The sequence below is a fragment of the Puma concolor genome, chromosome B3 (assembly GCF_028749965.1).
Source record: "Puma concolor isolate L17-30 chromosome B3, mPumCon1.1.hap2, whole genome shotgun sequence".
Classification (NCBI taxonomy): domain Eukaryota; kingdom Metazoa; phylum Chordata; class Mammalia; order Carnivora; family Felidae; genus Puma; species Puma concolor.
In genome coordinates, this window is record NC_141672.1 from 5,238,279 (window position 1) to 5,266,250 (window position 27,972).

The 27,972-nt window shown below is 36.4% G+C and overlaps 1 long non-coding RNA gene, 17 other non-coding genes and 5 pseudogenes across 19 annotated transcripts in view; all 23 read right to left on the bottom strand.

Annotated features, from left to right (window-relative positions):
• Nucleotides 1-27,972, bottom strand: part of LOC147579692 (uncharacterized) — a 129,156-nt gene that overhangs the window by 42,286 nt on the left and 58,898 nt on the right. For both annotated transcript variants that reach the window (XR_015252024.1, XR_015252025.1), the window contains 17 exons: nt 27,846-27,928; nt 26,837-26,918; nt 25,662-25,744; nt 24,758-24,811; nt 21,802-23,856; nt 16,808-16,893; nt 15,808-15,893; nt 14,841-14,914; nt 12,269-12,351; nt 11,511-11,594; nt 8,586-9,654; nt 7,979-8,050; nt 6,996-7,082; nt 6,014-6,096; nt 4,122-5,195; nt 2,915-3,000; nt 1,934-2,015 (listed from right to left, as the gene is read on the bottom strand). This is a non-coding gene — a long non-coding RNA (uncharacterized LOC147579692). The remainder of the gene's footprint in view (nt 1-1,933; nt 2,016-2,914; nt 3,001-4,121; nt 5,196-6,013; nt 6,097-6,995; nt 7,083-7,978; nt 8,051-8,585; nt 9,655-11,510; nt 11,595-12,268; nt 12,352-14,840; nt 14,915-15,807; nt 15,894-16,807; nt 16,894-21,801; nt 23,857-24,757; nt 24,812-25,661; nt 25,745-26,836; nt 26,919-27,845; nt 27,929-27,972) is intronic.
• Nucleotides 151-223, bottom strand: LOC112856685 (small nucleolar RNA SNORD113/SNORD114 family). Its single transcript, XR_003223232.1, has one exon. It is a non-coding gene; the product is annotated as a small nucleolar RNA SNORD113/SNORD114 family (small nucleolar RNA).
• On the bottom strand, nt 1,526-1,600 carry LOC112856682 (small nucleolar RNA SNORD113/SNORD114 family). The gene has a single exon (XR_003223230.2). It is a non-coding gene; the product is annotated as a small nucleolar RNA SNORD113/SNORD114 family (small nucleolar RNA).
• On the bottom strand, nt 2,507-2,578 carry LOC112856653 (small nucleolar RNA SNORD113/SNORD114 family). Its single transcript, XR_003223205.1, has one exon. It is a non-coding gene; the product is annotated as a small nucleolar RNA SNORD113/SNORD114 family (small nucleolar RNA).
• On the bottom strand, nt 3,480-3,551 carry LOC112856655 (small nucleolar RNA SNORD113/SNORD114 family). The gene has a single exon (XR_003223207.1). It is a non-coding gene; the product is annotated as a small nucleolar RNA SNORD113/SNORD114 family (small nucleolar RNA).
• LOC112856674 (small nucleolar RNA SNORD113/SNORD114 family) lies at nt 5,601-5,675 on the bottom strand. Its single transcript, XR_003223223.1, has one exon. It is a non-coding gene; the product is annotated as a small nucleolar RNA SNORD113/SNORD114 family (small nucleolar RNA).
• On the bottom strand, nt 6,607-6,674 carry LOC112856671 (small nucleolar RNA SNORD113/SNORD114 family; annotated as a pseudogene).
• Nucleotides 7,577-7,640, bottom strand: LOC147579694 (small nucleolar RNA SNORD113/SNORD114 family; annotated as a pseudogene).
• LOC147579695 (small nucleolar RNA SNORD113/SNORD114 family) lies at nt 8,198-8,260 on the bottom strand (annotated as a pseudogene).
• Nucleotides 9,163-9,234, bottom strand: LOC112856659 (small nucleolar RNA SNORD113/SNORD114 family). Its single transcript, XR_003223210.1, has one exon. It is a non-coding gene; the product is annotated as a small nucleolar RNA SNORD113/SNORD114 family (small nucleolar RNA).
• Nucleotides 10,140-10,210, bottom strand: LOC112856684 (small nucleolar RNA SNORD113/SNORD114 family; annotated as a pseudogene).
• Nucleotides 11,087-11,161, bottom strand: LOC112856688 (small nucleolar RNA SNORD113/SNORD114 family). Its single transcript, XR_003223235.1, has one exon. It is a non-coding gene; the product is annotated as a small nucleolar RNA SNORD113/SNORD114 family (small nucleolar RNA).
• LOC112856652 (small nucleolar RNA SNORD113/SNORD114 family) lies at nt 11,874-11,945 on the bottom strand. Its single transcript, XR_003223204.1, has one exon. It is a non-coding gene; the product is annotated as a small nucleolar RNA SNORD113/SNORD114 family (small nucleolar RNA).
• LOC112856703 (small nucleolar RNA SNORD113/SNORD114 family) lies at nt 13,047-13,119 on the bottom strand. Its single transcript, XR_003223250.1, has one exon. It is a non-coding gene; the product is annotated as a small nucleolar RNA SNORD113/SNORD114 family (small nucleolar RNA).
• On the bottom strand, nt 14,021-14,095 carry LOC112856701 (small nucleolar RNA SNORD113/SNORD114 family). The gene has a single exon (XR_003223248.2). It is a non-coding gene; the product is annotated as a small nucleolar RNA SNORD113/SNORD114 family (small nucleolar RNA).
• On the bottom strand, nt 15,400-15,477 carry LOC112856676 (small nucleolar RNA SNORD113/SNORD114 family). The gene has a single exon (XR_003223225.1). It is a non-coding gene; the product is annotated as a small nucleolar RNA SNORD113/SNORD114 family (small nucleolar RNA).
• Nucleotides 16,610-16,687, bottom strand: LOC112856670 (small nucleolar RNA SNORD113/SNORD114 family). The gene has a single exon (XR_003223221.1). It is a non-coding gene; the product is annotated as a small nucleolar RNA SNORD113/SNORD114 family (small nucleolar RNA).
• On the bottom strand, nt 17,643-17,716 carry LOC147579696 (small nucleolar RNA SNORD113/SNORD114 family). The gene has a single exon (XR_015253069.1). It is a non-coding gene; the product is annotated as a small nucleolar RNA SNORD113/SNORD114 family (small nucleolar RNA).
• On the bottom strand, nt 23,237-23,308 carry LOC112856654 (small nucleolar RNA SNORD113/SNORD114 family). Its single transcript, XR_003223206.1, has one exon. It is a non-coding gene; the product is annotated as a small nucleolar RNA SNORD113/SNORD114 family (small nucleolar RNA).
• On the bottom strand, nt 24,233-24,300 carry LOC112856705 (small nucleolar RNA SNORD113/SNORD114 family; annotated as a pseudogene).
• LOC112856700 (small nucleolar RNA SNORD113/SNORD114 family) lies at nt 25,236-25,307 on the bottom strand. The gene has a single exon (XR_003223247.1). It is a non-coding gene; the product is annotated as a small nucleolar RNA SNORD113/SNORD114 family (small nucleolar RNA).
• LOC112856672 (small nucleolar RNA SNORD113/SNORD114 family) lies at nt 26,215-26,289 on the bottom strand. Its single transcript, XR_003223222.1, has one exon. It is a non-coding gene; the product is annotated as a small nucleolar RNA SNORD113/SNORD114 family (small nucleolar RNA).
• LOC112856665 (small nucleolar RNA SNORD113/SNORD114 family) lies at nt 27,426-27,500 on the bottom strand. Its single transcript, XR_003223216.1, has one exon. It is a non-coding gene; the product is annotated as a small nucleolar RNA SNORD113/SNORD114 family (small nucleolar RNA).

The following is a 27,972-nucleotide window of genomic DNA, read 5'->3' on the forward strand; positions in this document are numbered from 1 at the left end:
CCATTCATTCATTTGTTTATTCTACCATTAATAACTTTATTAATTATTCAAAATCATGAACACAAAGACTGACAACAAATCCTCATATATTCCTGACATCTGTATATAGGATCCTTATACGCGTGAGAAACAGACTAGATTACTTTTCTATCAGATCTGATTTCCAAACACAGAGCAGTCATCAGATATGACTCATATGCCACCAGCTGTCATCGTTGATCTAAGGCTGGCCCTCTTTCTTTCCATTCTCATAAACATTTATTCATTAAGCCATTAAGCAAAAAATGCACATGAATTAAAAATATAAGAATATATTCTTTCAACATTCCTAACATCTATCTCTACAGTATTACAGAGACTAACTCTCATTAACTGACCTCAGTGTTACATTTATGGATTAGGAAACAAAATGCTTCTTATCAATCTGATACTAACTTCATTAATTAATAAATAAATTCCTGGGGCACCTGAGTGTCTCAGTCGGTCAAGCATTCGACTTCCACTTGGGTCATGATCTCACAGTTCATGGGTTCGAGCCCCGCCCGCGTCAGACTCTGTGCTGACAGCTCAGAGCCTAGAGCCTGCTTCGGATTCTGTGTCTCCCTCTCTCTCTGCCCCTACACCCCCCTTGTGCTCTTTCTCTCTCAAAAATAAATAAACGTTAACATTAAGTAAGCAATTAATTGTTATATTTGCCTTCTTTGATTATGTTTAATACTTATAAATAATATACTGAATAGCCTTAAGCAAACCAAGATAAAAGCTTTGAGTCTTACTCACATTGGTCTGTATGCTTCTACAACATAGACACAACCTAAGGGCTCATGACCTTGGAAGAACGTTACAATCAGCCTGAGTGTGTCCATTCTTGGGGGGGTACGGAGCAGAGCAGACGATAAAAAAAGAGACATTCTTCCACTGCTCTTTGCTCTACATCTCTCACTTAGGCATTTAGGAAATCATTATTGGAGTGTATTTATTTCATTGTCTTTTATAAAAATGAACTGCCTCAAACTTCCCACTGACCCAGAATATAAAAACTGTCTATGGGCACCTGGGTGGCTCAGTTAGTTCAGCGTCTGACTTCAGCTTGATCATGATCCTGTGGTGTGTGGGTTTGAGGCCCGCATCCGGCTCTGTGCTGACAGCTCAGAGCCTGGAGCCTGCTTCTGATTCTGTGTCTCCGTCTCCCTCTGCCCCTCCCCTGCTCATGCTCTGTCTCTCTCTCTCTCTCAAAAATAAATAAACATTAAAAAATTTAAAAAAAAAACCAACTGTCTATAATTTGTGCTGTCTATATCATCCTATCCAAAGAGGTGACAGTCATATACAATTCATTTCTGTTTAAACTTCAGTGCCTTCAAATTATATTAATGGTATTTCCTGTCTCCTCACATATTTTTAAAATTGGACAATGTTTCTACAATTCACTTTATTCTTTATATATTTCCTCATTGATATTTCATTGACCTAATTAAAATAAAGAATGGAAATTCATGAAGAGAGAGACCACATCTCTTTTGTGTTGGACCTCAGAGTTCCAGACACGTATGGTTTATCACCCATGACTCATACACTGGCAGTTATCATGACTGATCCAGAGAAGACTACTTTCTCTTCATTCATTTCTACATTGTCTATTGATTAATTCATTAATTCACTAATTACCATTTAAAACTATATGATTCACAAAACTCCAAGATGGAACTCTTATGCACGATATGCATAGAATCATGCACACATCAATATCTCTCTCATCAAGTGTCTTGTTTTTCATAAACACTTTAATCAATATATTGCTTCATTTTAATCCTATAGTTGTCACTGAGACACAGTTGGCTTTCTTTGATGATATTTCATACTTTGTGTTAATACAATGATCACCCTTAAACAAAATACCAGAAACAAGATGATAACTCTGAGTATTACTCACATTGGTCTCCTGTCTCCCCAGTACAGAAATGCAACCCAAGGGCTCTTGATCAGGTGAGAATCCTTAAAGCACGTCCAATGGTCTGTCCTGAGGCATATAAAGCAGAGCATATGATAAAACGAGTCAAGACATTCTCTCTCTCTTGCTTTTAATCTCTTATTTAACCAGTTATTGCTCAGTTATTAATTTGCTCTAAATATTTTTTCTCATAAGAAAATGAACAACTTTGATTTTACCACTGAGCCAGAAGCTGAACATTTGTCTATGACTTCTACTGTCTATGACATCCTTAGCCATACATGTAAGAAGAATCATGTACCACTTACTTCTAATTGAACTTCAGAGTCTGTTAATAGTATTTCTTGTATAATCACAGATTTTTATAATTGGACAATGCTTCATCACTTTCATCTTTATTTATGTTTGTTTATTGATTATTTCATTGGTCCAATTACAAAAATTGAAAGGAAATGAATGAAGACCAAGGCCAAAAACAAGATCCTTATATATTCCTGACATCTGTCCACACAGGATCTCTGCAAACAATGGGAATAAACTAGGTTTTCTCTTCTGTTGGACCTCAGAGTTCCAGACACGTATTCATCGTGAACGACTCATACGCCACCAGTGGTCATCATCGATCCAATATTGTTCCTCTTTTCCTTCATTCAGTTCTAATTTTTTTATCGAGTAAACCATTAATTCACTAATAATTTTAAATTCTATAATTCACAAAAACTGAGAAAGAACGTATACCTCCCTGAGCTCTACTTTGATAATTCTCACATCAATATCTCTTTAACTGGTTATCCTCAGTCTTCTACGCATGGATTAATCATTATAACAGCTTGCATAGCCCACATTTATCACTGAGATACAGTGCCTCCTTTCATCATATCTTAGAGTTTTCAATAATACAATGAATCACCTTAAAAGAAAAACAACACATATGCCGAGAAAATAATTTCAACTGTTACTCACATTAATCCCCATCCTCCCATTATATAGAGGCAACCATAGAGCTCCATAATTGTGGAAGACGTTAAATCAGCTCAAGTGTGTCCATTCTGAAAAGTACTGAGCAGAACAAGAGATAAAAAGGAAGGAGATACTATGTTCATTGGTCCTCGTATTCCATCTTGAATTTAGTCAATTACTAAGCAGTGAATTTTATTGTCTTATAAGCCAATGAACAATATTGATCTAGCTACTAATAAAGAATGTGAACATGCACTGTGACTTATCAATAACTGTAGCGTCCTCCAATAACAACTCTTACACCATATATTCCCTTATAGACATCAGCATTTTAAATATACATGAATACTATTCCTTACCTAACCACATATTTTTATAATTGGACAAGATTTCACTGCTTTCATCTTTATTTATTTATGTGTTTGTTTATAGATTATTTCATTGATCCAATTATAAAAATTGAAACAAAATGCATGAACATAAGAACCCAAAACAAGACCCTTGTATGTTCTTAATATCTATCTATTCCATCACCTCCAACAGGACAATAAACCAGATTCCATTTCTGTTGGACCTCAGAGTTCCAGACACGTATTCATCGTAAACGACTCATACGCCACCAGTGGTCATCATCGATCCAGTAGTGCCCCTCTTTCCTTTCATTCAGTTCTATATTGTTTATCGGCTAATTCATTAATTCACTACTAATAACTTTAAAACCCTCATTCACAAAAGCCCAAGAAAATCATGATATCCTTAATCTGTAAATAGAATCATCCTCACATCAATATATATCTTTTTAAAATTAGGCTGTTAGTCATTCATGCATTAATCAATATAATGTTTTCATAAAATTCAGTATTTGTCACTGAGCTATAGTTGGCTTTCTGTGATTCTACTACATAGAACTTTCAAAAAATTTTTTTTTCAACATTTATTTATTTTTGGGACAGAGAGAGACAGAGCATGAACGGGGGAGGGGCAGAGAGAGAGGGAGACACAGAATCGGAAACAGGCTCCAGGCTCTGAGCCATCAGCCCAGAGCCTGACGCGGGGCTCGAACTCACGGACCGCGAGATCGTGACCTGGCTGAAGTCGGACGCTCAACCGACTGCGCCACCCAGGCGCCCCCATAGAACTTTCAAATAATGCACTGAATACACTGGAAAAAAATCACTGAAACTAAGACACGAAATCTGATATTACTCACATGGTTCTCTGTGCTTCTAACACAAACATGCAACCACAGAGGTCACCGCCACAGAATATTGCTTAAATCAGCTCGAGGTGTGTCCATTTTGAGAAATGAAAAGCAGAGTTGGTGATAAAAAATAAAATAAAACAAAACATTTACTTACATTGATGCTTGCTTTCCACATTTCATTTACTCAGTCATTCAGATATTTATGAATATTTCATAACATTGTTTTTTTTTCTTTTAACAACAACAGCACCAAAAATCCTCAAACTTGAGATGGATCAAGAACAATAAAATGGACTCTAAATTGCTCATGTCTAAATGACCCTTGGCCAAAGAAGTGACACTCTTGATCCATTTAATTCTTAACGGGTGTCAGTGTTCACAATTTTTATTAATATTTCTTGCCTAAAAACAGGTCTTCAAAGTTGGACAAGGCCTCACGTTTTTGTATTTATCTGCTGTTTCTATATCTTCAATGGTTCTATTACTGATCTATTTCTAATAATACATCTAAATCTATGAACCCAGTAAAAACATTCTTTGTACTATCCAAAAATCTGTCCTTAGGATCAAATAAACAGAGAGAAAGAGTACGTATTGACCTGGACCTCATTCAGCGTCCCTAACTCATCTGCCACCAGTCATTATCACAGGTACATAAAAGACCCACTTTTTCTTCATTCATTTCGACATTTATACCAGTTACATCATTAACTCATCGATTATAGCAAAATACATCATTAACAAAAACTGAAGAATCAGCAGGTTGAATTCCCTAACTTCTATCCATAGAATAAATGCCAACATAGATTATCTCTCTCTCATCAGTCAATCTCCATGTTACGTATCATCACTTAATCGGTATGTTTCCTAGCTGTGTTTACCATTGGGCAACACCTTACTTTTTGATGCTATTTATGAATTTTTAATAACACTGTGAATACCCTAAGGGAAATGACCCACACCAAGACAAAATCTCTTGCTACTCACCTTGGCTTACCCTCCTAAGACCCAGGCCACACAACAATCTTTCTTCATCAGGGCAGAAGCTGAAATCAGCTAGAGCATCCGTTCTGAAGAGTACTGAACAGAGAACATGATAACAAATGAGACATTCTTCCACTGATCCTTGCTCTACAATCTTCATTTAGTTGGCCACTTATGAAATCATTCTTGGAGCATATTTATTTCGTTATCTTTCATAAAAGCAAACCACTTCGAACTTCCCACTGACCTACCATGTAAACGTTGCCTATTGTTTGTCCTGTCTGTATCATCCTAGCCAAAAGGGTGACAGTCACATACTGTTTATTTCTCTTTGGACTTCAGCGTTTTCAAATTATACCAATAGTAATTCTTGCCTCCCCACGTATTTTTAAAATAGGGCAAGGTTACTACAACTTATGTTATTTTCTATATATTTCCTCATTGATATTTCATCGATCCCATAATAATAGTGAAAATTCATGAAGAGAAAGACCACATCCCTTGGACCTCAGAGTTCCAGACACGTATCCTTCATCATCCACGACTCATACGCTGGCAGTTATCATCACTGATCCAGAAAAGACCACTTTCTCTTCATTCATATCTATATTGCTTATTGATCAAGTCATTAATTATCATTTTAAAACTGTCTGATTCACCAAAACTCCAAACAGTCTTTTCCCTATTATTGCCCTAATAATGTATCTGGAACCATTCCCACATTATTATATCTGTCATATTTATTATCAGTTTTTCATAAATGCTTTAAATCAGTATAATACTTCATTTTAACCCCATATTTGTCACCAGAACACAGTTCATGGTCTTTGAGTATGTTTCATATTTTTTCATTGCTCCCGTGAATACCCTTAGACGCACCACCCAAACGAGACAAGAATTTTGATTCTACTCACACTGATCTTCCTACTCCTTCCAGAGCAATCCTAGAGCTCCTGATCAGGGAAGGGTCCTTACATCAGGTGCAGCGTGCCTGTTTCTGAGGAGTTCAAGGCAGAGCAAATCATAAGAAAGGTTGAGACATTATTTCCATTGGTCTTGGCCTTTCCCTCACACGTAGTCAGACATTTGGGCAATCATTAATTTGGTGTATGTATATTTTTTCCTTTAAGAAAACAAACCCACTGACCCAGACTATGAGCACTGTCTGTAACTCCTCCTGTCTGTATCACCCTTAGCTCTCCAGGTAACAGTCTTGTACAACTTGCTTCTAATCGAACTTCAGGGTTTTCAGAGTCTGATAATAGTATTTCTTGCCTAACCACATATTTTTTATTTTTAATCACATATTTTTATAATTAGACAATGCTTCACTTCATTCATCATTTTTATTTAGATATTTCTAGAATATTTATAGAATCTATGTATCGAATTATAGCAATACATATAAATGCACAAACACCAAGACCAAAAATAAGATCTTAGTATATTCCTGACACCTGTCTATTGGATGCTTCAAATAACGGGAATGTACTAGATTAATTTTCTCTTGGACCTCAGAGTTCCACGTATTCATCGTATACGACTCATACGCCACCAGTGGTCATCATCGATCCAATATTGTCCCTCTTCTCTTTGTGATACTCTCTTTGTATTTTGATTAAATCATTGGTTTGCTAATAACTTAAAATCCTATTATTCACAAAAACTGAAATGAGCCTCTGTGTCCTTAAACTGAACACAGACTTAGTCTCACTTTTCCTTCATCATCAGTTTTCCATACATGCATTAATCAATATATTGTTTTATAAAATTCAGTATTTATCACAGAGCCACAATTGGCCTTCTGTGATTCTATATGGAATTTTCGAATAATACACTGAACATGCTGAAAAAGAAATCACTGAAACAAAGACAAGAAATTTGCCCATTACTCACATCCATCTCTGTGCTTCTGACACACAGATGCTGTCACCAAGCTCACCAACCAGGGAGGAATGCCTGATTAGCTTGAATGTGTCCATTCTGAGAAGTACAAATCACAGTGATGACAGAAAAAAATGATGACATTTTTATTCCCACTGATTCTTGCTTTCCACATTGAACTTACTCATTTAGGAATTTATAAATCTTTCATAATGTAGATTTTTTTCTCTTAACAAAAAGGAAACCTTCAAACTTGACACTGATCCAGAATAATAAAACTGACTCTTAATTATTCATATCTATATAATCTTTGGCAAAAGAAGAGACACCCTGGAAACGTCTATTTCATAATGGGCATCAGTGTTTGCAAATTTTGTTAGTATTTCTTGCTTCACCATGTTACGTTCCTAATGAGACAATAATTCGCCTTTTCTTCTTACTCTATTATTTATATTTCCTTTAGTGGTTCTATCATTGGTCCATTCATAACAACACATCTAAACGTATTCATCCAAAATAAGAACATGATCTTTATACTTCCTAACATCTACCCATACGATCAAGTAAATAGAGAAAACAGAATATTTATTGTATTGAACCTCAGGGTTCCGGACACCTACTATCCACCGTCCATGACCCGTGATCACCACTGGTTCCCTTAGAGGCCACTTTTAGTTTATTCATTTTTATATCTGTATCAATTAAGTCATACCTCCACTGGGAATAATAAAATACACCCACGATTAATAAAAACCAAAGAACATGATACTTGAACATCCCTAACTTCTCCCTATAGAATTATTGCCAAAATAGATACCTCTTTCATTAATAAGTAGCAATGTTACATGTTATCGATTAATCAACGTAATGTCTCAAATCATATTTATCATTGAGCCATGGTTAATTTTTCACTGTATTTATTATGTTTGAGTAACACCACGAAAGCCCTTAAACACATGACCCACACCAAGAAAAGAACTTTAACTATTACTCGCCTTGGGCTCTTTCCTAGAGAAGGGAAACATGGTGACCTTGATCACAAGAGAGGCTGAAATCACCTTGAGCTTCTATTCGGAAAAGTACCGAACAGAAGTGATAAAAAAAAATTGAGACTTTCTCTCAATTGATCCATATATTTGTTTATTGCTTCTGTCATGGTTCAATTATAATAAGAAGTGAAAATGAATGAAGAGAAAGACCACATTGTGCTTGTATTGGACCACACGTATTACTCGTCACCTGGGACTCATACACTGGCAGTTACCATCATTGATCCAGAAAAGACCACTTTCTCTTCATTTATTTCTATCCTGTTTATTAATTTATTAATTCTCTAATTATAATTTTTAACCTCTATTATCGACAAACGCCGAAAAGGCTTTGATATCCCTAATATGCTTCTGGAGCCATTTTCACATCATTACATCTCAGTCACGTATCAGTTTTTCATACATGCATTAATCTAGATCATATTTCCCATAAATCTCTTATTTATCAGTAAGGATCAAGATGGCCTTCTCTGATTATATTTCAACGATTTCATGACTAAATACCCTTAGACAAACAACCCAAATCAACACAGAGAAATTTGTTTACGCTTACACTGGTCTCCAGCCTCTTAAAACAGGTGATGCAACCCTGCAGTTCGAGATCAAGGAAGAATCTTTAAATCAGGTTCCGTGTGTCTCTTCTAAGGAGTACAAAGCAAAGCAGGTGAGAAAATGGTTGAGACATTCTCTCCATGGAGCTCTGCTTCAACATTCACATAGTTATTTAGGCAATCATCAATTTAGTGTATATATTTAGTCTGCTAAGAAAACAAACAACTTGGATCCTACCACTAAGACAGAATACGAACACTGTCTATATAACTTACACTGTCTACATCATCCTTACCCTAAGAGGCAACAGTCAAATGCCATTTATTTCTAATGAAACTTCAAGGTTTCCATAAAATATTAATAGTATTCCTTGCCTCACCACATATTTTTATAATTGGACAATGCCTCACGCTATTCATTTGTTTATTTATGTATTTATTGATTCTCACATTTATCCAATTATAATAATAAAACAAAAATACATGAATACCAAGACCAAAAATAAACCCTTTATTTATTCCTGAAATCTGTCCATAGGATGCCTTCAAACAATAGGAATGGCCTACACCAATTTTCTGTTGGACCTCAGAGTTCCAGACACGTATTCATCGCGAACGACTCATACGCCACCAGTGGTCATCATTGATCCAATATTGTCCCTTTTTTCCTACATAGATTCGTATTTGTTTATTGATCAAATAATTCACTAACTCACTAATTAGTGAATTCATGAATTCACTAATAATTTTTAAGCAGTACAATTTTAAAAAAGAGACTTGAAGTCTCAAATCTAAATATAGAATTAATCTCACCTCAATATAGCTCTCTCATTAATATCCTCAGCTTTTCCTATGTGCATTAATCAATGTGTTTCATACATCCCATATTTAACACTGAGATACAGCTGCCTTCCTTAATTATAGTTTACACTTTTTAATAATACGGTGAATAACCTTAAACCCACTTAAACTAAGAAAAAAACTTCAACTATTACTTACATTACTCTCCATCCTCCCTATTACACAGAGGCGAACGTATGCCCATGGAGCATCATCCCTAGGGAGTTCATTCTGAGGCGTGCAGAACAGAGCAGATGATAAGGAAAACTGGAACATAATCTGGATTGATCCTTGCTTTCTATATTTCATTTACCCAGTATTTAAGTATTTATTATTTTTTCTTTCTATATATTTTCATCTTACAAAAACTCAATCTTTAGTCTGAGGAAGAAGTAAAGCAACCGTCACTTAGGCATGTCTATATAACCGTGCTCAAAGAGATGACCTTTTTATCTATTTATTTAATGGGCATCAGTGTTTTCAACTTTTAGTAATAATATCATCTGCCTTGCCACATGTGTTTGTCTTTGGACAATTCCTCACCCTACTCTTCCTTATATGTTTATTTATACCTGCTTGATGGTTTCTATCATTGATCCATTAATAATAACAAATCTGTAGCTATGAAAAATTACAGGAATATGATTTTACCCCTGACATCTCTCTGTGGAGAACAATTTCAACAGAAGGAACAGACCAAATTATTATGTTCTGTGTTGGACCTCAGAGTTTCAGACATATAGTTTCATTGTCCATGACTCCTACACCACTGGCCATCATTGGTCCACGACTGAGTCACTTCTTACTTCATTTCTACTTTTTACAAATTAAATAATTACTTCATTGATAATTATAAAAATAATACATGGTTCACAAAAAGCCAAAAATAAGATCCTTGAATATCCCTAACATCAGTTTACAGAATCATTATCCAAATGGACTGTTAACTCTTGTCTCAATCAACCTCCATCCTGTACATTTTTTATTGATTAACACGGTGTTTCCTACCACATTTATCATGAGGCCATGGATAACTTTTTATTAATTTCGTACTCTTCCATGATACCCTGATTACCCTTAAACAAATGTCCCATTCCAAGATAGCCACTTTGACCATGTTGGCCTTCACCTCTTTCCATACTCAAAGGAAGCATGACAACCTTGATCACAGCAGAAGCTGAAATCAGTTCAAGCATCTGTTCTGAAGAGTGACAAGCAGACAAGATGACAAAAATATCGAGATATTCTCTCCATTGATTCATATATCCCCAACTCCTTGCTCGTACCATTTCGGCATTGATGACATTGTTGTGATTTTTCCCTTAATAAATCAACTGTTGAAGCCATAACTGACTCAGTAACTATTCCTTTCCATTATCCACATCCTTCTTACTCAGACATAGACACATGAATCTTTTATTTTCCATTCTGACTTACATTAACATTTTACCTATTATATATTTTGGCAATGGACCATGCTTCGCCCTCTTCATATTTATTCGTTTATATGTTATTAATCCTATTTATTTTTTATAATGGTACATTTAAACGTTCATGTACACAAAGGCCAAGAACATGAACTCACTTATGCCTGACATCTCTCTAAAGGATCACTGCAAATGAGGCGGGGGGCGGGGGAGGGAAGGACTGGATTTCTTCTGTACTGGACCTCAGAGTTCCAGACCTGTAGGGTTCATCATCAAAGACTCATATGTCAACACCTGCTGTCATTTATCCAGGTATGTCCCTGATTATCTTCAATCATGTCTACATAGTTTATTGATTATTTCATCAGTTCACTAATAATAATCAAACAATACCTAGCGAGGGGTCGCAAAAACTCGATATAGGTCCCTTGAATATCTCAAATATTGTCTACAGAATTCTCACTGACAATGTATACCGTTCATTAATTGACCTCAATGTTTCCTACATAGATTAATTAACATAATGCTTCATAGTAACCTCATTCTAATTATTTGCCAATGCCGGCAATCATAAATTATTTTTCATAACTTTTTAATAAGGCAGTGAAAGCCTTTTTGAAAAACCACAAAACCAAGAAAAGAATTTTGACTATTACTCACGTTGTGATCCATGCTCTTAACACATAGAGGCAAACAGGGCTCATGACTATGGTGGAAAGTCTAATTCAGCCGAGTGCGAGCATTCTAAGGGGTACAAGACAGAGCGGATGATAAAAAGATTGAGACCTTGTGTTCATTCATCCCTGTGTTCCAACTTTCACTCAGTCATTTAGGTAGGTAGTGGTTTGGGACAACATATATTTCATTTTCTATATTTCTATATTTCATTTGTGTATTAATCATTTCATTGATCCAATGATGAAAATTCATGGACATAATGACCAAAACCACGATCTTTATATATTCCTGATCTTTGCCTCTAGACAGCATCAAATGGGGACAATGAACTAGATTTCATCTGTTTTGGACCTCAGAGTTCCAGACACGTATTCATCGTATACGACTCATACGCCACCAGTGGTCATCATCGATCCAATATTGTCCCTGTTTGTCACCATTTGTTTCTACATTATTTATTTATAAATTCATAATTCAGTAATCACAATTTTAAAAATACTTATTCGCAGAAACCCACAAAGAGCCTAGAAATCCCTAGGATCTATTTAGAATCATTCTCATGTCAATATCACTTTCATTAATTATCCTCAATTTTTATTATATTCAGTAATCAATATAATGCTTCATACTAATCCCATTTCTCTCAGTGGGCTATTTGGATTTCATCAGTTATACTCTGCAGTTTTCAATAATGCACTGAACACCCTGAAACAAAGACTGAAACTTTGACTATTACTCACATGGTCTCCATGTTCCTAACACATGAATGCAACCCGAGATCACGTGATCGTGGAAGAATCCTTAAATCTCGACGGGTCCCATTCTAAGGAGTGCAAAGTAGAGCAGAAAACAAAAAATTTCAGGTCCTATCTCCATTGATTCTTCTCTAACGCATTTCATTTATTCATTTGGACGCTCATTAATTTTTCATAATGAGGTATTTGTTTTAGCTAAAGAAAAGCTTCAACTTGACACTGACCAAGAACAATACAAATGCCTCTTATTTGTCAGTGCCTATATAATTCTTAAGTAAAAAAGGCAAAAATGCTTATTCTTTTTATTGCTTAACGAGCAGGAATGTTTTCAGTTTTATTAGCAAGACTTCTGTGTCACCACATATATTCCTCACTGGACAGTGTTTCACCTTATTTATCTATATTTTACATTTTTACTGGTTTGGTTGTTGGTTTATTTATAATAATCAATTTAAACATATGAATCTAAAATAAGAAGATGCACTTGGTGGAACGACTGGGTGGCTCAGTCGGTTAAGCGTTCGACTTTGGCTCAGGTCATGATCTCACGGTTCATGGGGTCGAGCCCCATGTTGGGCTCTGTGCTGACAGCAGGCTCCAGCCTGCTTGGGATTCTCCCTCTCTCTCTGCCCCCATCCCCTGCACTCTCTCTCTCTCTCAAAATAAATAAAATAATCTTTAAAAAAAAGAATATGAGCTTTGCATATTTCTACATTGACCCAAGGATCGTTTACAACAGAAGATAGGCTACATCTTATTTTATGTGGACTCAGAGTTACAGACAGGTAACACTCACGTGTACAATTCCTACCCCACCAGTCATCACCACTGGTCTATGTTTGGACCTTTTTCTCTTCATTTGTCTCTACACTTGTAATGATTAAATTGCTAATACCTTGATAATAAAAATAAATACGCAATTCATAAAATCACAGAAAAAGGCCCTTGAATAAACCTAACTAACTTCTATCTGTAGAATCATATAACACATAGATTATATCTTTCACTAATCAACCTCAGAGTTGCACAGTATCAATGAACGAACATTAATACTTCATATCACATTTGTCATTGGGCCATAGTTAATTTTTTGATATTTATTACTTTTTGATAATACTGTGAATGCTCTTAAATCACCCACACCAAGGTAAGATCTTTGACAATTATTCACCTTGGTGTCTTTTCTAACACAAAGGTAACATAACAGTCTTAATCACCATGGATACTAAAATCAGCTCAATGAATTAACTCTGAAGATATGATTAAATATGAGACAAGCAGACAATGTGATAAAAGACTGAGTTATTGTCTCCATAGTTTCCACCATTCATTTACATAGTCATTTGAGCATGTATTAGTTTTTGGTAATATTTATTTCTTTTTCTCCTTAATAAAATAAACTTCAAACTAATACCTGACTGAGAGACATACTGATTATTACCTATCACTGTCTAAATCACCCTTAGTCAAATACATAATACACACAGTCCTTTTTTTATCCATTCCTTATACTAATATGTATTTTCCTTAGTATATATTTTATTTTGCTTATGAAAAAAAGGTTCATTGTTCCCATCTTTAGTCATTTATATATGTTTATTTATTCTTCCATTGACACTTTCATAATAATATTTTAAAGCTTCATGAACTCAAGACCAAGAACAAAATCCTTGTACATTACTGACATCCATCTATAGGTTCCCTTCATAAAGGAGACTGGACCACATTCCATTTGTGTTGGACCTCAGAGTTCCAGACACATCTCCATAATATATGACTCATATATATCACCCATTGTCACTGGTGGGTCCAGGACTGGCTTTCTTTCTCCATGACCACCTACATTCGTTCATAGTTTAATTCATTAATAAAGAAATATAAATAAATCACACGAAGAAACAAGAATAATATTCTTTAGTATCTCTAACATCCATCTACACAATCATTTCCACTGAGACCTAATTCCTCTCGTTAACTCAGTTTAGTGTTTCATATATGCGCTAATCAACAGTGTTTCATATTAATCTGATATTTAACACTGGTATGTCTCACCTTCTTTGATTTTATTAAATAATCTTTTCAAGTATTTATTTAAATTCCACTTAGTTAACATTCAGTGTAACTGAATGTAACATTCAGTTTCAGGTGTACAATATAGTGATTCAACACTTCCATACAAGACCCGGTGCTCATCACAGGTGCCCTCCTTAATCCCCATCCACTATTTCACCCAACCCCCGCCCACCTCTCCTCTGCTAACCATCAGTTTGTTCTCTACACTTAAGAGTCTGTTTCTTGGTATGCCTCTCTCTCTCTCTCACCCCCTTTTCATGTTTGTTTTGTTTCTTAAATTCCACATATGATTGAGATCATATGGTAACTGTTTTTCTCGGACTGACATTTCGCTTAGCATAACACTCTCTAGCCCCATCAATGTCAATCCAAATGGTAAGATTTCATTCATTTTGTATGATTATATTTAATGCTTTTTAATAATACAGTGAAAATCTCTTCTAAAACAATAGTCTAGCCAAGAAGAACACAGAACGTTACTCACACTGGTCTCCATGCTCCCCAAAACATAGTGCACCCGACCATGGATGATCTTCTATCAGCTGGAACACATCCATTCTGTGGAATACAAAAGAGCAGAAGAACAACAACAACAAAAAGATGAAGACATCCTCTCCCTTGGTCCTTAATTCCACCTTTGTTTATTCAGCCATGGGGTCAATTAGTAAGTTGTGATCATATCTACCTTACGTTCTCTTAAGTGACCAAATAACATCAATATTGCTGCTGACAAAGAGTATGAACATGGACCGCTACTCATACTCAGAAAAAAGGGAAACATCCTGTACCATTTATTTTCATTTACCATCAATGTTTGCAAAATATATTCATTGTACTTCATATCTCACCACATATTTTTATAATCAGACCATGCTTTACTCCCATCACCTTTGTTTATTTGTAATATGTTTATTGCTATTTTCACTGATCTGATTATATTTGTAGAATAAGAACGAATAAAAGCCAAGACCAAAAACAAGACCCTCGTATATTCTGACATCCGTATAGGCCCATTTCAACAACGTGGAACAGATCTGTTTTTGTTGGACCTCAGAGTTCCAGACACATAGCATTCATCACACATGACTCCTATGCCATCATCAGTCATCATCATTGGTCCAGGACTGGCTTCTTTTTTCTATCTGTTGATTGGTATGTTTATTGATTAACTACCTAATATAGAAATAAACACAAGTCACCAGAATAAAAATCACAAAATCCTTGAATAGGCTTAACATGTATCGATAAGATCATTTCCACTGAGAATGAACTCTTTCATTAACTGAACTCAGTGTTTTCCATATCGGTTAACATCATATTGGTTCACATTAGTGATAATGCAATATGGGTATGTTTGGGCTTCTTGATTACCTTAAACACTTTTTAATAATACAGTAATTTTAAAAAGCCAAAACATTCAATCTAAGAGAAGCACATTGACTACGACTCACATTGTCGTCCAGGCTCCTAAGACGCAGATGCAAAGCACACAGCTACTAAACCTGAAGACGCGTGAATGACCTTGAGTGCGTCCATTCTGAGGAGTACAAAGCAGAGAGGATATAACACATTACAGCCTCCTCGTCATTGATCCTTGCTTCTGCATTTCACTTCTCAGTGACCTAGGCAATCCCTCATGAAGAGTCTCCTGTACATATTTCATTTTCTTAAGAGAAAATGAACAACTTAGGGCCGCCTGGGTGGCTCAGTCGGTTGAGCAACCAACTGCGGCTCAGGTCATGATGTCACGGTTCGTGAGTCCAAGCCCCGCATCAGGCTCCGTGATGACATCTCAGAGCCTGGAGCCTGCTTCGGATTCTGGGTCTCCCTCTCTCTCTGCCCCTCCCCCGCTCATGTTCTGTCTCTCTCTGTCTCTGAAATAAACGTTAAAAAAAAAAAAGAAAGAAAATGAACAACTTAGACCTTGCCCCTGACCCAGAAAATGAACACTGACTATTATTTATTTTGTCTAGATGATCCTTAGCCAAAGACTTAACAGTCATGTAACCATTTATTCCTTGTCGGACTTCACTCTTTTCAAATTTATTAATGCTATTTCTTGCCTCACCACATATTTTCATAATTAGAGCATGCTTTGCCGTATGGATCTTTGTCTATTTGTTGCTTATTTTCATTCCTCCAATTATAATAACGGAATGAAAATGCATGAACAAACACAGAGGCCAAAACCAAGATCTTCGCATAGTCCTGACTTCTGCCTGCAGCATCCTGTCAAACAAAGAGAATGCCCGGTTGGACCTCAGAGTTTCAGACACACATTATTCACCATCATCCATGACTCATACGCCACCAGCCGTCATCATCGGTCCAGGATTGGCGGGCTTTCTCTCTGTTCACTTCTAAATTGTTTCTTAAGTCATTCATTCACATACAGTGGATATTCTTAAGCAAACCATCCAAAGCCACACAAGAACTTTGACTATTACTCACATGGGTCTCCACGCTCCTAATGCATACATGCAACCACAGAGCTCGTGGCCATGGACGATGCTTACATCACCCCAAGTGCATCCATTCTGAGGAGTACAAAGCAGAGAAGTTGATAAAGAAACGTAAGCCCTTATCTACACTTACCTTTCCTTCCCACATTTCATTTACTCAATGTTTATGAGTATGTTAATTTTTCATTTATATATATAGATATATATATACATACATATATATGTTTTTTTTCTACTAACAAAGGGAACAACCTTGAACTTGTAACTGATCCAGAATTTAAAAATTGATTTTTAATTACCTGTGTCTGCGTAATTCTTAGCCAAAGAAGTAATACCCTTGATCATTTTCTTCCTTTTTTTTTTCAATTTTTTATCTTGAAGAGAGAGAGCATGCTCACGAGCAAGGGAGAGGAGGAGAGAGAGAGAGAGAGAAAGAGAATCCAAGCAGGCTCCAGACTCTGAGCTGTCAGCACAGAGCCTGACATGGGGCTTGAACTCACAAACTGCAAGATCATGACCTGAGCTGAAGTCGGACACTTAACTGACTGAGCCACCCAGGTGCCCCACAATCCATTTATTTCTTAATGGGCATCAACGTTTTTAATTTTTATTAATAATATGTCCTGCCTCACCACATACGTTCATAATTGGACAGTCCTTCATTCTCTCTCTATTTATATTTCTTAAATAGTTCTAACATTGATCCACTGATGATAATACATTTAAATCTTTAAATCCAAAATAAGAACATGACCTTTATATATTTCTCACATCTGTCCATAAGATCATTTCCAAAAGAGGGATTGAACTAATTATGTTTTGTGTTGGATCTCAGAGTTTTAGATACTTATTTTTACCGTCCATGACTTGTATACCACCAGCCATCATCCCTGGTCCATGTTTGGGTTTCTTTTCTTTTTTTTTTTCTCTTAATTTGTGTCTATATTTGTTATCCATTGCATCATTAGTTGTCTGACAATAATAAAAAATTAGATGGCTTACAAAACAACCTCAAGGGCAAGATGCTTGAATGTCCCTAGCATCTGCCTATACACCCATTTCCCACATGGACTATGTTTCTTCTGTTAATCAATCTCAATGTTGCACATCATCAATCAACATGTTTTATATCCTATTCGTTATTGGACAATAGTCAACTTTTTTACTAATGTAATAATTTTTAATAATACTGTACAAGCTCTTAAACAAATGACCTGAATGAAAATGAGATCTTGGCTGGTACTCACTTTAGTCTCTTCTCTGACACAGAGGCTAGGTGATAATCTTTTTTTTTTTTTTAAATTTTTTTTTTTCAACGTTTATTTATTTTTGGGACAGAGAGAGACAGAGCATGAACGGGCAAGGGGCAGAGAGAGAGGGAGACACAGAATCGGAAACAGGCTCCAGGCTCTGAGCCATCAGCCCAGAGCCTGACGCGGGGCTCGAACTCACGGACCGCGAGATCGTGACCTGGCTGAAGTCGGACGCTTAACCGACTGCGCCACCCAGGCGCCCCTAAATTTTTTTTTTTCAACGTTTATTTATTTTTGGGACAGAGAGAGACAGAGCATGAACGGGGGAGGGGCAGAGAGAGAGGGAGACACAGAATCGGAAACAGGCTCCAGGCTCTGAGCCATCAGCCCAGAGCCTGACGCGGGGCTCAAACTCACGGACCGCGAGATCGTGACCTGAGCTGAAGCCGGACGCTTAACCGACTGCGCCACCCAGGCGCCCCAAGGCTAGGTGATAATCTTGATCGCGCGTAAACAGAAATCAGCTCCAGCCTCCCTTCTGAAAAGTACGAAGCAAAGAAGGTGCTAAAAAGATTGAGACATCCTCTCTATTGATCAGATTTTCCACCATTCATATACAAAGTCATTTAGGTATTTATTAACTTATAATAACATCTATTTATTTTTCTCTTAATATTAATCAAACATAAAACTTATACATGACTCAGTAACCTCCACTTATCACTGCAGATAAAAAAATGCTGAGACAATATTCCCATTAATACATACTTTTCTGATTCGTTTTCTTAGTCACTTGGGTATTTATTATTTTATAGTGTTACTTCCTTCTTTTTCTCTTGGTAAATGAACCACTTGAACTCACCACTAACTCAAAGCAAGAACACATACTATTACATATCATCATCTGTATTCTCCCTACCCAAAATGTAACCCCCTTGATCTCTTTATTAATGAAATCCAGTGGTTCCAAGCTATATTCATAGTAATTCTTGCCTCACCACATATTTTCATAGTTGGATATGCCTCACTCTTTTCATCTTTATGCACTGACATATTTGTTCCCCTCATTTATTGATTAAAATAAAAGCAAAATGGCGGCACCTGGGTGGCTCAGTTGGTCGAGTGCCTGACTTAGGCTCAGGTCACGATCTCACCACTCGTGAGTTCAAGCCCCGCGCCAGGCTCTGTGCTGACAGCTCAGAGCCTGGAGCCTGCTTGGGATTCTGTGACTCTGTCCCTCTCCGCCCCTCCCCTGCTCTCTCTCTCTCTCACTCTCTCTCTCTCTCTCAAAAATAAATAAATATTTTTAAAAATTTAATTAAAAAAAATAAATAAAGGCAAAATCCACAAAGCACCAAAGACTAAGAACATGATCCTTGACTATTACTGTAATCTATATATAGGCTCACTCCCACAGGTATAAACACTTCAATCCCTTTTTGCACAGGACCTCAGTACATCATAGATGTGTTGATCGTAAGGTATAGATCAGAATGCATTCCATTCGCATCATTGGTCCATGGTTTGCCTTTTTCGTGTAATTTGCATATTTATATATCTAGACCACTCCCATCAGAACTAAGACACTGACTATTACTTCCATCTCCTATGTGCTTCGTCCTCATAACAAAAATAGTTTATGACTTTATCAGTTAAGGAGTGTTTAGGGAGACACTGAAATAGAAATTTAAAGAGTTATAAAAAGGAATGACATGGATTTGATCTATTTTTAAAATCATCCCAAGTAGGGGAGGTGGGTGGGGGATGGGAGAAAGAGGTGATGAGGATTAAGGAGGGCACGCGTTGTGATGAGCCCAGGATGACGTATGGAGGTGCTGAATCACTATGCTGTACCCCTGAAGCTAATACCACGCTGTACGTTAACTAGCTGGAATTTAAATAAAAACTTAATAAAATAAAATCACCCCAAGTAATACTAGGTCAAAGTAATCATAAACTTTAGGGGCACCCGGGTGGCTTAGTTGGTTAACCATCTGATTCTTGATTTCAGATCAGGTTATGATCTCATGGTTCATGAGATCGAGTCCTGCATTGGGCTCTGTGCTGACAGCATGGAGCCTGCTTGGGATTCTTTCTTCCTCTCTCTCTCTGCCCCTTCCCCACTCATTCTCCCTCTCTCTCTCTCTAAATAAATAAGTAAACATTTTTTAAAATTAATCATAAACGTTGGTTCCTCATCATTGGAGTCTACACAGAATGTGTAATCAGTTCAGGTGCATCTGTTTGCAGAGCATAAAGATGTTGTTAAAAGAATGAGCTATTTTCTCCATTGAATCATGCTTTCTCCTTTCATTTACTTGAAGTTTCAGATATTTATTAATTAATGTATCTATTACCTAGCTCATTGGTTTTCATTATTATTATTACTATTATTATTATTATTATTATTATTATTACTTAGTTTCAAGTGTGGAATTGAGTGATTCAACACCTCCCTACAACACTGGTGCTCACTGCAGGAGCACTCCTTAATCCCCATCACCTGTTTTACCCACCCACCCCCCATCACCTCCTCCCTGGTAACCACCAGTGTGTTCTCTGTAGTTAAGAGTCTGTTTCTTAGTCTTCCTCTCTTTTTTGTCTTAATAAAATAAACAACCTGGTACTTACCACTGATCCAAAGCAAGGGCATTAACTATTACATACATCTGACTTAAAGCAGTGATTCTCAAACCATTGTTTCTAAATGATGCATTATCAGTGTGCGAACATATTTGCAATGCAGATCCTTGGATCGCCCCCCCCCCCACCTTGAATCCCGCCAAAGCAGAAATGCTGAGGGTGGGACTGGAAATCTATAGTTTAACCACTCTTGCAGGTGATTTTGGTGCTCACTCAAGTGAGTTGTAGTACGCCAACCCAGAGGGGTTAACCTTTAGCCTACTGATTTCTTAATATACTGCAATGTTGCCCAATTGTATAAACAAAAATGTCAACCTTGCCAACATTTTTCCCAATTAATCCAGCATTAATTACTCTCTTCATCTATTTACCTATGTACCTACCTATCTGTCATCTACTGGTTTTGTTCATTTATTCCCTTAGAATAATGCAATAAATTCCCAGGATTCCATCATTAGATTCTTCCAAATTACTGTCTAGCTATAGATTTATTCTCGCGGATATAATATACCAAATCTCCTTTTGAAATGAACTTCAATAGTACAGAAGTGACTTAACCACAAGACACATTCAGAATGCATTCCATTCACACCATTGGCCCTTGCTTGGCTCTTTTTTTTTTTTTTTTCAAGTTTTTATACAAATTCCAATTAGTTAACATATAGTGTAATATTAGTTTCAGGAGTAGAGTTTAGTGATTCATCACTTACATAGAACATCAATGCTCATCCCAACAGGTGCCCTCCTTAATACCCATCACCCATTTAGCCTATCTCCCCACCCACCTCCCCTCCAGCAACCCTCAGTTTGTTCTCTAGAGTTAAGAGTATGTTTTATAGTTTGCCTCTTTGTTTTTGTCCCCCATGCTCATCTGTCTCATTTCTTAAATTCCACAAATGAATGAGATCATATGGTATTTGTCTTTCTCTGATTGACCTATTTCACTTAGCATAGTACACTATAGATCCATCCATGTTGTTGCAAATAGAAAATTTTCATGCTTCCCCTATTTCTCAATTAAAAAATGAAAACAAAAACACCTGCAAGCCAAAGACAGCACAGAACGTGAACATCAACAATTGCACACCTCTGTCCACACATCCCTTCTGATGAGGTGTAAACGCCTTCATAAATTTTTAATGGACTTCTGTTCCTTAGAAATGGATTGGTAATGATGTTAGTTTCATTACATATGCTATAGCTATTCCACATTTGGCCTTATTTTCCCTTCCTTCATTCATACATTTTTAGTTATTATTGCATTGATTAATTTTTAATAAGCAGTCAATATTTGTGAAACTCAAAAGCCCAAGAATAATATTCTTGAATGTCTCTAACTACTGCTTACAGGACCATTTATCACAGAAGCAATGGACTAGATTTCTTTTTGCACTGGATTTGCATTGGATCACAAAGTTGTAGATCAGCCTTCTTCAACCTTGCCTCACATGCTACTGGCCCTCAGTATTGGTCCAGATATCACTCTTTTTCTTCACTGAATTATAATTTTGTTAGAGATTAATTCACTAATTCACTAAGAAAAAATACCCATGAGATTATTAAAAATAGCTTTAATACCCCTAACTTCGGTACATAAAATCATTTTCTACAGGGAAAATAGTCAAGATCTACTTTGCTAACTGACCTCAGTATTGAGTATGGATTAGCCAACATGCTCATTTCAAACTCTTTATCATTAGTGCACGGTTGGCATGAACTAATCTGTAACATCTGTCTATAGAATTATTTCCCCGAGCAATTCATTTCTTTCATTAACTGACCTCAATGTGTTGTATATGGATTAATAAACACAACGCTTCACGTTAATGGCATTCGGGGGCAATGGTTGGCATTCGCTGATTATATTTCACATTTTTAATACCACAGTGAATACCCTTAAACAAGCCTCCCAAACTGAGAGAACACTGACTCTTACTTCTCTTGATTTCCACTCTCTAACACATAGATGCAGCCATAGAACTTGTGATCATGGAAGATGCTTAAATCAACTTGAGTGCGTCCACTCTGCAGAGAACAGAGCAGATGATAACAAAAAGCTAGACACCTAATTTCCACTGGTCTTTGCATTCCATCTTTCATTTAGTGGGTCATTTCGGGAATCTGCAGTTGGGAGAAATGTTTATTTAATTTCTCCTAATAAAAGAATAATAATGACCTTGCCGCTGACATGGATTATGAACATTGCCAATTACTATTTAACACGACAGCTATACAATCCTTAGCCCAAGAGGCAACACCTCTGTATCATTTACTATTGGTGGATGGGAGTGTGTTTTCAATATATATTAATAGCATTTCTTGTCTCACTACACATTTTTGTAATTGGACAATGCTTCATGACCTTAATCTTTGCTTCTTTATACATTATTGATTATCTCCTTGATCTGATTATAAAAATAGAGAATGCATGAACATAAACCCAAAACATGATCCCTTTAAATTCATGGTATCTGTCTAATGGTATCGCTTCACAAAGGGCACTGGACTAGATTGCCTTTCATTTGGACCTCAGAGTTCCAGACATGTATTCATCGTATAGGACTCATACGCCACCAGTGGTCATCATCGATCCATTATTGTCCCTCTTTTCCTTCATTCAGTTGTACATTATTTATCGACTAATTCATTAATTCACTAATAATAATTTCAAGACCCTCTTATTCACAAAAACACAAAAAGAGGCTTAATATCTCTAATCCGTCTGTAAGATCATTTTCACTCTCATATAGGAGACAAATAGGATCGATGTATCGCTCTCATTAATTAGTGTTTTTCGTGTATGCATTAATCAATACAATCAACCCCTATTAATGAATAGAATCAATTCCATAGTCACCCCTACTTGATTACGATTTGTACTTTTTAACAATATATAGTTAACACCTTAAAAAAAAAAAAAAAAGGACACTAGAAAGACAAACACTTCAACCACTACTCACATTGGTCTCTATGCTCCAAACACAAGTATGCAATCAGAAAGCATGTAACCATGGAAGCACCTGTATCAGCGTGAGTGCGTCAATTCCGAGGAGTACAGAGCAGAGCAGACGATAAAGGAAACTGGGACCTTATCCCATTGCCTCTTGCGAACCACATTTCATTTACTTAGTCATTCAGGTACCTGTAAAATGTTCATGATGTAGATTTTTGTTCTCTTAACAGAGGAAACAAACTCGAGACTAACCCAGGAAATACAACTGACTCTTACTTATCAGAGTTTATATGATCCTTAGGCAAAGATTCATTCATTTCTTAGGAGGCATCAGTGTCTTTTTTCATTGTTATTAGTAATATTTCTTGCCTCACCCATGTTGGGCAATGTGTAATATTCTTCTTCTTTCTCTATTTTTTATTTGTTTAATGGTCCCATCATTGATCCACTAGTAATAATAAAATCCAAATCTACGAACCCAAAGAAAAACATGATTTTTGTATATTTCTGATATCTGTCTATAGTATCATTTCCAAGAAAGGAACTCAACTAACTATGTTTTGTGTTGGACCTTGGAGCTCCAGACATTCATTTTTCCTAATTAACATGCTACCTGTTGTGATCATTGGTCTATACTGGAATGTCTTTTTCTTCATTCATTTCTACATTTATACTGAATAGGCTATTAATTCATTGATAATAATATATTAATATATGATTTCCAAACCCAACAAGAAGATATTTGAATATTCTGATCATAGTCCATAGAATCATTTCCCACATGGACTAACTATATCTCTCTGAGTAATCAACTTTAAGGTTGATTGTTTAACATATTCCGTTATTGAAGAATTAATATAATATTTCATATTATATTTACATGTGGACATCAATAAATTTTTATTATATTTATTCCATTTTAATACTACCATAAATACCTTTAAACAAATGACCCAATGTCTACGGCCATACCACCCTGAACGTGCCCGATCTCGTCTGATCTCGGAAGCTAAGCAGGGTCGGGCCTGGTTAGTACTTGGATGGGAAACAAATGACCCAAACGAAGACTAGAACTTTGACCATTACTCACCTTGGTCTCTTGACAATCTTTACCATGACAGAAGCTGAAATCTCCTTAGGTCATCTGTTCTGAAGAGTAGCCAGCAGAGAAAATGATAAAAAGACTGAGACATTCTCTCCACTGATTCATTATTTCTAGCCGTCATATACATGGTCATTTGGGTATTTATTTATTAATGGTAACATTTAGGTTATTTTCATCTTAACAAATTACACATCAGAGTTCTGACTCAGAGAAGTAATGATTACTTATCATAGTCTATATCAGCCTTAGTCAAAGATGCAGTACATTTAATCCATTTAATATCAATTTCAATTCATATTAGTATTATTTCCCATACTATACATTTTAAGAATGAACACTACTTGAGTCTCTTCCTGCTTATTTTAATTTATACATTTATTTATTCCTTCATAATAAGATTTTGTGAAATTCACGAACCCAAGGACCAAGAACAAGATCTTTGTATAATCTTGACAAGTGTCTATTGAACCACGTCAAACAAAAGGAATGGACATCAGATATGACTCATTCGCCACCAGTGGTCATCAGTGGTCCAGCCTTGACTTTCCCTTTCCTTCCTTCTGTCTTTATTTGTTTATTCCTCGATTCATCAATTCACTGATAACAATAAAATAAATATCTATCTATCACAAATACTCAAGGACAAGAGCCTTAATGTCCCTAATGTCTATCTATAGGATCATTCACCTCACTGAATATGCCTCCTTCATTAAATATCTTCACTGATACAAATACCTGTTAATCAACAGAACATTGCATATCAAGTCCATATTTATCCTCAAAGCACTGGCTAGGCCTCTTTGAATATACTTAATACCATTTCACAATGTTACAATGAACGCTCTAAACAAACAACCCAAACCAAGAGATAGATTTGACTAGTCCTCACCTTGGTCTACATGCACCAACATAAGGACGACCAGTGGAGCCCCTGTTGACAGCCAAGTGCTTAATCAGTTCACGTGTGTCCACCTGAGGAATAAAAAGCAGAGCACATAACAAGATTGAGAGACCCTCTGTTGATGTGACTATTTTAACTTCACTTAGTCTGTCACTTAGGAATATAGTACATCAGGGTCATATTTATTATTTTCTCTAAACAAACGAGGCAGTATCAAACTTGACACAGACTAAGAATGAGAATGTTGACTGTGATTTACTGTCTCTATCATTCTTAGCCAAAGAGGTAAGACACTGGAAACACTTACATTTCTTAATAAACTTCAATATTCTCAATAAACGTTACTAATTTTTACAAAGACTAGACATGCTTCGCCCTCTTAATCTCATTTACACTTACAGATTGATTGTACTTTTAGCCATTTATTACAGTAGAATCAAAAGTCATGAAAATAAACCAATAAAAGGGCCCTTCCCCCCCCCCCCCCAACATCGGTACATAAGACCGCTTCCCACAGAAGAGACTTTATTTGGTTTTTTAATTGGGCCTCAGAGTTTCAGACATGTAATAGTCATCATCCATGACTCATACGCCACCACCTATCATCACTGGTCCAGATCTAGGCTTCTTTTTCTTCATTCTCATGTATGTAACTTCACTAATTCCTTAACCTATTAATGATAATTTTTAAAACCCTGGGATTCACAAAGATCCAATGATAAAAGCAGTGAATATTCTACGTCTGCCTATAGGATCATCATCATCAACACTTCACATATGCGTTAGCAAATGTTATAGCCCATATTTATCGGTTCCCGTGTTTAGTGTTTTAAATTATATTTCACACTTTTAACAATACAGTGAATACCTTTTTTAAAGAAAAAAACTGCTTGGGGCGCCCGGGTGGCTCAGTCCATTGAGCAACTAACTTCGGCTCAGGTCCTGATCTCACAGTTCATGGGTTCGAGCCCCATGTTGGGTTCTGTGCTGACAGCTCGGAGCCTAGAGCCTGCTTCGGATTCTGTCTCCCTCTCTCTCTGCCCCTCCCCCGCTGGTGCTCTGTCTCTCTCTCAAAAATAGTAAACATTTAAAAAAATTTTTTAATAAATAAATAGAAATTAAAAACTGCTTAAACAAATACAAGAACTGTAACCTTTACTCACATTCATCCCCATGGCCCTAACACACAGGAAATCACAGACCTTTTGACCATGAAAAATCTGAATCAGCTGGAATGTGTTGATTCTGAGGAGTGTAACCCAGAGCGGACAATTAAAAACTGAAACTTCTCTACTAGTCTTATTTTCCTCATTTCATCTTTCCAGCTGCCTGGGTATTATTTTTTAACAACATGTATATATATGAAATTATAAGCATATATATCACAAAATTAACACCCACAACCTGAGAATGACCCAGGCTTACAAAATTGAACATTGCTTCTCAGTGTCAGCATCTACCTGCTAACATCTAAGAGCTAACACCTTTGGTCCGTTTATTTCTCAGCCTGCATCAGGTTCCTTGGTTTGTATTAACAGAATTCCTTGCCTCACCAAATATATTCACAGTGGATAAGTCTCCGTCCTCTATTTATTTAGAGATTTTTTTATTGGTTCTGTCACTGATCCATTTAGGTTAATAATGTAGAAATCCATGAATCCAAAATGACAAGAACCATTTCTTTGCATATTCCTAACATCGAACCATAGGATCATCTGAAAAAAGAGGAAATAGGCTAGATTTCCCTTTGTGGTGGACCTCAGACTTCCAGACACGTAGCATTCATCGTGTAGGACTCCTACGCCACCAGCTGTCATCATCGGTCCAGGACTGGTCCACTTTGTCCTTTTCACCTCCATTTGTTCCTATGTTACTTCACCAATCTATTCATAGTAACTAAATAAGGATCTATGAATCTCAAAAAGCAAGGACAAAAGCCTTCAGTATTTCTATCATTGTTCTTGAGAATCAGTGTCTAATTAAATACCCTTCTTCATTAACCATCCTCATTGCGGTAATGGTAGGTTGACCAACATAATGTCTCATACAGCTTCGACTTTGTCACTGGGCCATAGTTGGCCTTTTTTCTTATATTAAAGACTTTGTAAATAATTCCAGTGACACCCTGAACAAACCCTCCCAACCAAGACAAGAAATTTGATGATTACGCACGTTGGACTTCATGCTCCCACACAAGAGGCTACCCTGGAGTGCCTAAACATGGTGATGCTTAAATCGGCTCAGGTGTTTTCTTTCTGAGAAGCACAAAGCAAAGTAGGTATAAACAAGACTGAAACAT